The sequence below is a fragment of the Brassica napus genome, chromosome C6, assembly GCF_020379485.1.
Source record: "Brassica napus cultivar Da-Ae chromosome C6, Da-Ae, whole genome shotgun sequence".
Lineage (NCBI taxonomy): Eukaryota > Viridiplantae > Streptophyta > Magnoliopsida > Brassicales > Brassicaceae > Brassica > Brassica napus.
Genome location: NC_063449.1, coordinates 20,157,811 through 20,170,311, shown reverse-complemented (window position 1 = coordinate 20,170,311; position 12,501 = coordinate 20,157,811).

The window sequence follows — 12,501 nt, the reverse complement described above, 5'->3', positions numbered from 1 at the left end:
TAACGGAAACCTGCATGAAAAACAAGTCAGCAACCAATCTTTAATTTAATCACACCATTCACAATAACAAGACACTAATTAACTATGACTCGAGTCTAACTCTTAACACTGTATTTCGGTGTTACCTCTCACTCTAGGGTTTCAGAACCCTCTACTCTACACGACACTCTAATTGGACCCGACAATTACACCGCACAGGCGTAGGCACTCGGGAATCACCCGGTCACGGTCCTCAATCGGAATCGCCGTGCCCCGGTCCTCTATCAGACTCGCCGTGCCCCGGTCCTCTATCAGACTCGCCGGGGGCTGTCACATCCACGTGTGACACTCGGCCTTGGGGATCAACCAAGCTAAACCGAGCCCACCACTTTCCGGACCACGACCGGCTTAGTGGTACCAATTTGAGGAAGCAATGACCTGCCAAGAGTAGAACCACCACGAGGTTCTCAACTCTATCTCACACACTTGCAAGTTACCTAACACTCTACTAATCTCAATTCCTAAGGAAAGTACTTGGCTCTAGAATCCAAGTAGGATTTTCTACCAAACATGTACTCATGACTGACTCACTAGGATTCAAACACATAACCAAATAACCTAATTCTAGCAACTCAACCAGTTACTCACTCCCTTACCAAGAGCTGACTAACCTCAGTCAACAAGATTAATTAAACGAGCAAGCATTTAACTAGTCTAACAAGCAATCTACTTAATCAAACCGTTACCCAGATAGTTAGCCTCCTGCTATGAAACTATCTTTAAAGATAACGGGTACCTGCACTTAACCATATCAACACGCAATAATAGAAAACATGATGCATCCTAGCCCTAGTCCTAGTCAGGTTATTAACTCAATCTTAATTCCTTTCATCTCAGCTTAGCCCATGCTAAACTGAGTCTGATTCCATAATTAAAGTAACCCTAAGGACTCTGTCACCCAGTAACGTGGTCATTCTAATTTATATGCAGACTCGATCTACCCTAAATTCCAAGTGGAATTCAAACAAACCAACTCACAGTGTTCAAGGCGAGAGGCAGCTGGTTGATCGGAGAAGACTTAGCCAAAACCCAATAGACGACTTGACTGGACTAGACTGAGCTGATCTCGAATTGGACATAACCTCGGCTTCCTCATGAAGAAACTGACAGGCCTCGACAGACTGATCTGGCCTCTGACAGAACCTCCTTCCGCTTCTGGACAGTTCTTCGAACCTCCCGGCGGAGTATTGAACTTCAGAACTTTGACTGATCTGAACCCGTGGAACTGATCTCTTTCTAGACAGCACCTCCTCTTGACCATATAAGATACTGAGTACCTCCTCTGGACAGAGCTTCCACCTCACAATCGTAGAGAATCACCGATTGGACAGAATCTTGCTTCTCGGTGGAGTATCGGCCTTCAGAATCGACCATACTCTTAAATCGACCACTTTATTTTTTTTTCTCTCTCAACCCACGTTTTTAATTTGCTTTTGGTGTGGAATGAATGTCTGAAACTGAGGGGAGGCGTCGGTATATATATAAATCATCGACCAGTAATATCGAGCCACACAGGCGACTGTGTGTCAGCCTGCATGCTTCCGGTTGCATGCGTGGTGACACACGGACGCACACATGTCTTGCTGCATGAATCAGTAACATGCTGAGTGACACACCCACGTCCAGATGGCTTTCTGAATGGCTGGAGTCCATGCGACGCGACACACGGCCTGCTACATGTCGATTAGCATGCTTCGGTTGCAGATACGGCGACATCTCGTGCTTATACATGTCATGCTGGATGTTCCAGCTTCATGCACGGCGACATTTCGTGCTTCGGTTGACACTCAGCTTGCTAGACACTTGACACCACGTCCTTGACTCATGCATTGAGACACCTCGAGCTTCTCGGTTCATTTGCGCGATTTCGATCCTTCCGGTGAATTTTTGTCCCGCGATCAATCCCGAATATTTTCCTGCTCCCGTTATGATGCTCTGAATATTTTTAATGAACTCCAAAATATTTCTGACCTTGACAGAAAATATTTTCCGAGCCTCCGGCTTCCTTGAAAAATTTCATAGCACCGAAATTAGGGTTTTTACTCGATTTCGGGTTTTCCCGTCGTGCTTCGATCCCGTCGTGCTTACTTTCCGTCTTGCTTAATTCCCGTCCTGCTTCCAACTTACGATGTCTCTGATTTAATATTCCACTGATAAAAAGTTCTGGAGAAAACTTCGCGGTGAAGAAACGTCATGCTTCTAAAACGTCGAGCTTCTAAAACGTTGTGCTTCCAAAAATGTTATGCCTCCAAATCGTTTGTCTGATCAATCTAAGACATCTTCTAACAATGGTCGAGAAACTAATTCGACTCATAGTTCACTCACGATCAATTCTTCGACCGCCTCGTTCTTCGAAATTTCCAGATCGATCTTTATTGTCCGTGATTGGATCACCAAGTTGATGTTCGACCGGTCTTCTCTTTTCTTCGAATCATATAAGTTTTATGTGATCAAAACTTAACTTTAGTCATCATACTTTGATTTCCAAAAGATCGGCTCCAAATTACGACTTTGTCGATCTCGATCATTTTACCCCGAAGGGACGGTTACTACATTCTCCCCCCCCCCCCCCTTCTTAATAGAATTCGTCCTCGAATTCTTAGTTGTTCAGTTGCTCAGCTTCACCACCTTCTCCTCCTCGGTTTGTTTTGATGATGGTCACTTCTTGGATAACTCCGTCTTGTGGTCGTGGTCATATGATGTGCTTCTTCGGCTCGCCTTTCTTATCGTCTTTCCATTTTTTCGGGTCTCCATACTCATTTCTGATTCTGAACTCTTTTTACCTTGAATCCCTTCTTTTCTTTACGTCTCATGGCTCATCCATTCTCAACTTGTCTCCATAACTCTTTACGCTGTCCACAACTGTTCTTTAAGTGTCGTCCTCAAGGCCTCCACAATCGTCTTCATATCTCTTCACTGGAATGATCACTAAGTCGTCCTCTTGCTTTTACTCTGCCTTAACACACTCATTGTCCATGATACTATCTTGTCCTTTCGATAGATATCATCCTTGTCCAAAACGTCGTGCTTCCAAAACGTCGTGCTTCCAAAAAATTTATGCCTCCAAAACGTCCGTCTGATCAATCTATGACATCTTCTAACTATGGTCGAGCAACTTATTTGACTCATAGTTCACTCACGATCAATTCTTCGACCGCCTCGTTCTTCAAAATTTTTCGATCGATCTTTATCGTCCGCGATTGGACCACAAAGTTGATGTTCGACCGGTCTTCTCTTTTCTTCGAATCATGTCAAGTTTTATGTGATCAAAACTTAACATTAGTCATCATACTTTGATTTCCAAAAGATCAGCTCCAAATTACGACTTTGTCGATCTCGATCATTTTACCCCGAAGCGAGGGTTACTACATTCTCCCCCCTCCCTTCTTAATAGAATTCGTCCTCGAATTCTTAGTTGTTCAGTTGCTCAGCTTCACCACCTTCTCCTCCTCGGTTTGTTTTGATGATGGTCACTTCTTGGATAACTCCGTCTTGTGGTCTTGATCATATGATGTGCTTCTTCGGCTCGCCTTTCTTATCGTCTTTCCATTTTTTCGGGTCTCCATACTCACTTCTGATTCTGAACTCTTTTTACCATGAATCCCTTCTTTTCTTTACGTCTCATGGCTCATCCATTCTCAACTTGTCTCCATAACTCTTTACGCTGTCCACAACTGTTCTTTAAGTGTCGTCCTCAAGGCCACTACAATCGTCTTCATATCTCTTCACTGGAATGATCACTAAGTCATCCTCTTGCTTTTACTCTGCTTTAACACACTCATTGTCCATGATACTATCTTGTCCTTTCGATAGATATCATCCTTGTCCAAATTCCTCAAATCCCTTTCGATCTTCCTTTTCCCAAATACTGATGAAGTCCTTTCCCAACGAAGTCTTGTTCCTCACCATTTCTCCAGCCCATACCACTGTCCAGTCCCTCTGAACCTATCTCCACTCTTTCTCTTCGGCTTTGGGTTTTTGGCCTCGAACTCCTTCCACTTTAAGGTTTCCATCCTTAAAGTTCCGATCAACGAACACACTTACTCGCTGCACCTCAAAAGAACACTTCACACGAAAGTTAACAACTAACCAAACAAATACTAACAACAACCTAATCACAATGCTAACCAAAACAACCTAGCAATGCTAACCAGCAACCTAAAAATTATATCCTATCAACCTAGCAATTCTAGATTCGACTATCTCAATCCTAATTCCTAAAACAATAAATCCAATCGCTGGACGTGACCGGTTTCCCTAATGCCTTTTGTGACTCATTTTGACTCGATAAAACCGATTAAATCATGATTTCCGGAAGCATGGACGAAACTATGCTCTGATACCACCTCTGTAACACCCCCAAACCGTCCTAGAAATATGGTCGACCAACCGGCCAACAATCAAACAAGAACATGACCGATCGACCGTCCAACACCCAGGGTTAGAGATGAAAGAGCCAATCGGCCAGCCAACAATCAAACAAGAACATGACTGACCGTCCAACCTAACACCATGGTCCGGAAGCGCTACGTGACGGGTTAGGGACGATCCGGTCAGAGTCACAAAATTTACTCCTCGACCTAGACCAGTTCATCCACTAACTCGTCCCGCTGCGTGAAGGCACAAAGCTTTGAAACCTGTACTTAGAGTTAGCGTTTTCCGTTAGATCGATGCCTAAGGCTTTTCAACCCGTACCACGACCTAACGTTGTGTTAGACCGGACTAGTCAAATATCAGAGTACTCATGATGCGCATATAAAACAAATTCTTTATTTACTCAAGAAATATCCATACATTGAAATCATTCGAGACTGGCGCCAGGCCTAATGCCAAATCGAGTCAGCACAACAAATATCCATATACCATTTACAAAAGGCATGAAAATCTACTCCTGTGGTTCTAACGTCCAGCACCAAGCTATCCGATCATCCTTACTAAAGCTACCAGCAAAAAGGACAACATAGTTGGATGAGTAACCTAACGTCACTCAGCGAGCTGGCGGCCTCTACCCGCAACCTAGACTTTAACCCGAACAACCCAAAATAACAATCAATCTAACCTTAGCATGCAATCAAAGCTAAGGCTAAGCAATCGATCACAAATAAATAATCTCAATTATTATCCAATCAGACCGTTACTAAGTTAGACAAGGCCTCCTGCCATGAATCTAACTTCAAGTAACGGGAACCTGCATGAAAAACAAGTCAACAACCAATCTTTCATTTAATCACACCATTCACAATAACAAGACACTAATTAACTATGACTCGAGTCTAACTCTTAACACCGTATTTCAGTGTTACCACTCACTCTAGGGTTTCACAACCCTCTACTCTACACGACACTCTAATTGGGCCCGACAAAATCATTCTTTCTCAACACAAGCGACACCGGCAATCCCTTCACTATTACACCACACAGGCGTAGGTGCTCGGGAATCACCCGGTCATGGTCCTCAATCGGAATCGCCGTGCCCCGGTCCTCTCTCGGACTCGCCGGGGGCTGTCACATCCACGTGTGACACTCGGCCTTGGTGATTAACTAAACTAAACCGAGCCCACCACTTTCCGGATCACGACCGGCTTAGGGGTACCAATTTGAGGAAGCAATGACCTGCCAAGAGTAGAACCACCACGAGGTTCTCAACTCTATCTCACACACTTGCGAGTTACCTAACACTCTACTAATCTCAATTCCTAAGGAAAGTACTTGGCTCTAGAATCCAAGTAGGATTTTCTACCAAACATGTACTCATGACTGACTCACTAGGATTCAAACACATAACCAAATAACCTAATTCTAGCAACTCAACCAGTTACTCACTCCCTTACCAAGAGCTGACTAACCTCAGTCAACAAGATTAATTAAACGAGCAAGCATTTAACTAGTCTAACAAGCAATCTACTTAATCAAACCGTTACCCAGATAGTTAGCCTCCTGCTATGAAACTATCTTTAAAGATAACGGGTACCTGCACTTAACCATATCAACACGCAATAATAGAAAACATGATGCATCCTAGCCCTAGTCCTAGTCAGGTTATTAACTAAATCTTAATTCCTTTCATCTCAGCTTAGCCCATGCTAAACTGAGTCTGATTCCATAATTAAAATAGCCCTAAGGACTCTATCACCCAGTAACGTGATCATTCTAATTTATATGCAGACTCGATCTACCCTAAATTCCAAGTAGAATTCAAACAAACCAACTCACAGTGTTCTGGGCGAGACGCAGCTGGTTGATCGGAGAAGACTTAACCAAAACCCAATAGACGACTTGACAGGACTTGACTGAGCTGATCTCGAATTGGACATAACCTCGGCTTCATCATGAAGAAACTGAAAGGCCTCGACAGACTGATCTGGACTCGGACAAACCCTCCTTCCGCTTCTGGACAGTTCTTCGAACCTCCCGGCGGAGTATCGAACTTCAGAACTTTGACTGATCTGAACCCATGGAACTGATCTCTCTCTAGACAGCACCTCCTCTTCACCATATAAGATACTGAGTAGCTTGGACGGACTTATTTGGACAGAGCTTCCGCCTCACAATCGTAGAGAATCACCGATTGGACAGAATCTTGCTTCTCGGTGGAGTATCGTCCTTCAGAATCAACCATACTCTTAAATCTACCACTTTATTTCTTCTTCTCTCTCTCTTCCCACGTTTTTACTTTGATTTTGGTGTGGAATGGATGTCTGAAACTGAGGGGAGGCATGGGTATTTATAGAAATCATCGACCAGTAATATCGAGCCACACAGGCGACTGTGTGTCAGCCTGCATGCTTTCGGCTGCATGTGTGGCGACACACGGGCGCACACATGTATTTCTGCATGACTCCGTAACATGCTGAGAGACACACCCACGTACAGATGGCTTGCTGCATGGCTGGAGTCCATGTGACGCGACACACGGCCTGCTACATGTCGATCAGCATGCTTTGGTTGCAGATACGGCGACATCTCGTGCTTATACATGTCATCCTGCATGTTCCAGCTTCATGCACGGCGACATTTCGTGCTTCGGTTGACACTCAGCTTGCTAGACTCTTGACACCACGTCCTTGACTCATGCATTGAGACACCTCGAGCTTCTCGGTTCATTTGCGCGATTCGATCCATCCGGTGAATTTTTGACCCGCGATCAATCCCGAATATTTTCCTGCTCCCGTTCTGATACTCTGAATATTTTTAATAAACTCCAAAATATTTCTGACCTTGACAAAAAATATTTTCCGAGCCTCCGGCTTCCTTGAAAAATTTCATAGCACCGAAATTAGGGTTTTTACCCAATTTTGGGTTTTCCCGTCTTGCTTCGATCCCGTCGTTCTTACTTCCCGTCCTGCTTAATTCCCGTACTGCTTCCAACTTACGATGTCTCTGATTTAATATTCCGCTGATACGAAGTTTAGAAGAAAACTTCACGGTAAAGAAACGTCATGCTTCTAAAACGTTGAGCTTCTATAACGTCGTGCTTCCAAAAAAGTTATGCCTCCAAAACGTCAGTCTGATCAATCTAAGACATCTTCTAACTATGGTCGAGCAACTTATTTGACTCATAGTTCACTCACGATCAATTCTTCGACCGCCTCGTTCTTCAAAATTTCCCGATCGATCTTTATCGTCCGCGATGGGACCACCAAGTTGATGTTCGACCGGTCTTCTCTTTTCTTCGAATCATGTCAAGTTTTACGTGATCAAAACTTAAAATTAGTCATCATACTTTGATTTCCAAAAGATCGGCTCCAAATTACGACTTTGTCGATCTCGATCATTTTACCCCGAAGGGAGGGTTACTACAATACCCAAGTAGTACGTTAGCTCCCCGAGGTCACTCATGTCGAACCTTGATGCCATCTCCCCTTTAAACTCCGCAATAACTTTCTTATTTGTTCCTGTTACGAACAGATTATCAACATACACCGCAACGATCAGAAGGCATCCATTCACGACTTTTCTATAGACAAACGGCTCTTTGCTGCACCTCTTAAACTGCAGCTCCTGAAGTATACTATTCAACTTGTGATTCCAGGCTCTCGGTGCCTGTTTCAAACCGTACAGCACCTTATGAAGCTTGTAGACTTTCCTTTCACTTCCTTTGACTTCGAAACCCTCCGGTTGGGCTCCATACACCGTTTCTTGAAGTTCTCCATGTAGAAACACTGTCTTGACGTCAAGATGATGCACCTCCCATCCGTTAGTTTCTGCCAAACTGATAAGCAAGTGTATGGTTTCTAGACGTGCAACAGGCGCAAACACTTCCTCGAAATCAACTCCATGCTTCTGAACATACCCCTTTGCAACCAAACGAGCTTTGTACTTGTTAATACTTCCATCAGCATTTCATTTGATTTTGAAAACCCATCTCAAACCTATTGGTTTTATTCCTGGTGGAAGATCAACTTAACTCCACGTTTCATCCCATATGATAGATTGTATCTCATCCTCACAAGCTAGTATCCACTCTGTTATCTCTCTTGCTTCTTCGAAGCCTTGTGGCTCGCCATTAAGAATCAATAATAACCTTTCTCCTTCTTCTTCTGCGAACAAAACGTAATCCACAAGGTATTTGGGCTTCACGACTTGTCTCTCACTTCTTCCTAACGGTATCTCTTCAGTTACATCCTCACTAGACTCTCCTTCGACCTTCTCCTCTTTGGGAACCTTCACGATAGGTTTGCCATTATCAGTTCTAGCTTCTTTTACGAATTTGTCGTTCTCAACACAGATTCCTTCAATGCCGTGGTTTTCAAATTCTACTAGAGTAACATTAAAGTCGCCATTATGCTCTGTTTCATCTCTGTTCCAGTTCCAGCCTTTAGATTCATCAAACACAACGTCTCAGCTCACGACTTTTTTTTTCTCTCAGGATCCAACAGTCGATATGCTTTTGATCCAGGCTCCGTTCCTAGATGTACAAGCATACGTGATCTGTCGTCGAGCTTTTTAAGATGCACATTCTCGACTTTTGCATATCCTATATAACCAAAGATGCATAGATGTTGGATGTTAGGTTTCTTTGATCTGAAGACTTCGTATGGCGTCTGATCATTGAGTACTCTCGTCGCTATCTTATTCAATAGATAGGTTGCATGTCGTATGGCTTCACCCATAGATAGTTTTGCATATGCATATGCTTTAAAATACTGTGTGACATCCCTAGTAGAGTCCTATTTCGCCTCTCCACTACAAGAAAACAGCGGTATTCTGACGGACATTCCGACGGAAATATTAATCTGTCGGAATATCTTATGGAATACCGAGGAATAATGTATTCCTCGGAAAAAACCAATGAATTCCGAGGATATATTATAGCCGTTAGATAGCCGTTGAGGGATTTTAAAAATTCCGAGGAAATTCCGACGAACTAGCCGTTTCCGTCGGAATTTCCTCGGTCTGTCGGCAGGATTTCAACTATAAATACAAGCACCCCTCTTCCTCTTCATTCACTCCATATCTTCATCCTCTCTCTTACTCTCTTTACACACGAATTTGATTCATAAAAAACATGTCTTCTTCAAATTATTTTCGTTCTTGGATCGATCGACCTCATTTGGATCCGAACACGAGATTGCTTACGGAAGAATACAAACGAGGTATAACCGAATTCATGGGGTTAGTTCACCGACAACCGGAAGCAAAAACAGGTATGTTAAGATGTCCTTGCTCTAATTGTAAAAATAGAAAGTTTATTAAAGAGTGGGATGTTTGGACTCATCTATATTTGAGTGGGTTTACACGAAGTTACAAAATTTGGTATCATCATGGGGAAACTGATTATGAACATGGTAGTACTAGCGAACCTCAGCCAGCGGTTAGATTAGAAGAACCAAATAGAACGGATGTAGATTATGGTGTAGGTACTGAGCAGATGGTAAATGATCATTTTAGAGGGGAAGATTTACCCAATGCACAAGCTAGGAGATTTTATGATATGTTGGATGCTGGAAAGCAACCATTGTACGAAGGTTGCAGAGATGGTCATTCAGCTTTATCATCTGCGATAAGATTGATGGGCATTAAAACAGATTATAATTTGGCTGAAGACTGTGTGGATGCGATTGCTTATTTTGTAAAACGTATTCTACCCGAGGATAATGTAGCTCCTGGTTCATACTACGAGGTTCAGAAACTCGTAGCTGGTCTTGGTTTATCGTATCAGGTAATAGATATATGCAGCGACAACTGCATGATTTATTGGAGGGAGGATGAACAGCGGGTTACATGCAAATTTTGTGAAAAGCCTCGTTATAAAGATACGAGTGGAAGAGTTCCAGTGCCATATAAAAGGATGTGGTATTTGCCTTTGACGGAAAGGTTGCAGAGGTTGTATCTGTCTGAACGCACAGCGCAACCAATGAGATGACATGCGGAGCACTCAACAGATGGTGAGATCAGACATCCTTCAGATGCAAAAGCGTGGAAGCATTTCCAATCAAAGTATCCCGACTTTGCATATGAAAGAAGAAATGTCTACCTTGGATTATGTACTGATGGTTTCAGCCCGTTTGGCAAGAGTGGAAGACAGTATTCTCTATGGCCAGTCATTCTTACACCATACAACCTACCCCCAAACTTGTGCTTGCGACGAGAGTTTTTGTTTCTCTCGATTCTCGTTCCCGGACCAGAGCATCCTAAGAGATCACTTGATGTGTTTCTTCAGCCACTAATATATGAGTTGCAACAACTATGGGCTCAAGGTGCTGAAACATACGATGTTTCGTGTAAAGAAAACTTTCAAATGCAGGCAGTACTAATGTGGACAATAAGTGATTTTCCAGCATATGGTATGTTATCTGGATGGACAACGCATGGAAGGCTATCATGTCCATATTGTCAAGATAACACTGATGCTTTCCAACTAAAACACGGAAGGAAAACGTGTTGGCTTGACTGTCACAGGAGATTCCTACCACTTGATCATCTATATCGTAGGAGTAGGAATTTGTTTACGAAGAACAAGAGGGTGTTTGACAGTCCACCTCCGGAAATTTGTGGGAGAGATTTGAAGACACAACTAAGAGATTTTGGTGCAGAAAGGACGCCAGACGTCGGTGGACATGAGCGTTTTCCGGTAGATGCTGTTGGAGACCTACATAACTGGCACAAAAAAAGTATTTTCTGGGATCTGCCATACTGGGAGGATCATCTGCTAAGGCATAATTTAGATGTCATGCATATTGAGAAGAACTTTTTTGACAATCTCATGAACACGTTCCTTAATGTTCAAGGTAAAACAAAGGATAATTTGAAGTCAAGACTGGATTTAGTCGATATATGTGCTCGTTCAGAACTTCATGTTGATGAGAATGGTAGGGCTCCTTTTCCCATATACCGACTTGATGCAGAGGGAAAAGATGCGTTCTTTGATTGGATTTCAAATGATGTGGAATTTTCAGACGGTTACGCATCTAATTTGCGTAACTGTATCGACAGAAAGGAAGGAAAGTTTACTGGCTTGAAAAGCCACGATTGCCATGTAATGATGCAGCGCCTCCTTCCGTTTGCCTTCAAGGAACTATTACCACGAAATGTTCATGAATAAATTGCAGGGATAAGTGGTTTCTTCCGCGATTTATGCACGAGATCAGTGATTCTTGAAGGTATTGAAAATTTGAAGACTAACATTGCCGTGATTCAGTGCAACCTTGAGAAGATATTTCCTCCCTCATTTTTTGATGTTATGGAGCATCTTGTTATTCACCTGGCAAGAGAATTAGAACTTGGTGGTCCTGTGCAGTATAGATGGATGTATCTGTATGAGCGGTATATGTTCCATTTGAAGAAGATGGTGAAAAATTTAAGTAGGGTGGAAGGTTCTATAGTCGCACAGATGATCAATGAAGAAACTTCAAACTTTGCCGAGTACTACTTTCCAGCAGAAGTTCAGACCAAAAACAGAAGACTTGCTCGGCATGATGATAGAGGCGAACGGGCAACATATCATGTTACAGTTCCAAACATTTTCACAGACGTTGGACGACTTAGCGGAAAACCAAAGGACCGTCGATTTACTGAGCAGGAGCGCAGTAATTTGCAAACATATTTGTTCACCAACTGCGAAGATGTTCTTCAATATGAGAAGTAAATAAATTAGCTTACAAATTTTTATTTTAACAAGTTGAAATTTAAATCTTAATTAATTACATTATTGTCATCATATGTACAGGATTTTCATGGCAGAAAAGCGGTTCGAATATAGATACGCTACAGAGGACGAACTAGAAGAAATGAAGCAGAGATAATTTTATGGATGAATGTTTACTTATGTGAGTGCTTTAAACAAATTAAAATATCATTTATCACATATTTATAATAATTCACATTTATTGATATAACATATATATATGTGCTATTAATATAGGTGTCTACTGGTTTGGCCAGAGGTGAAACATTTGACGATTGGATACGCGAGATGGTCGTTGGACCAAAATTTGTTGTGAAGTCATATCAGAGATTTTG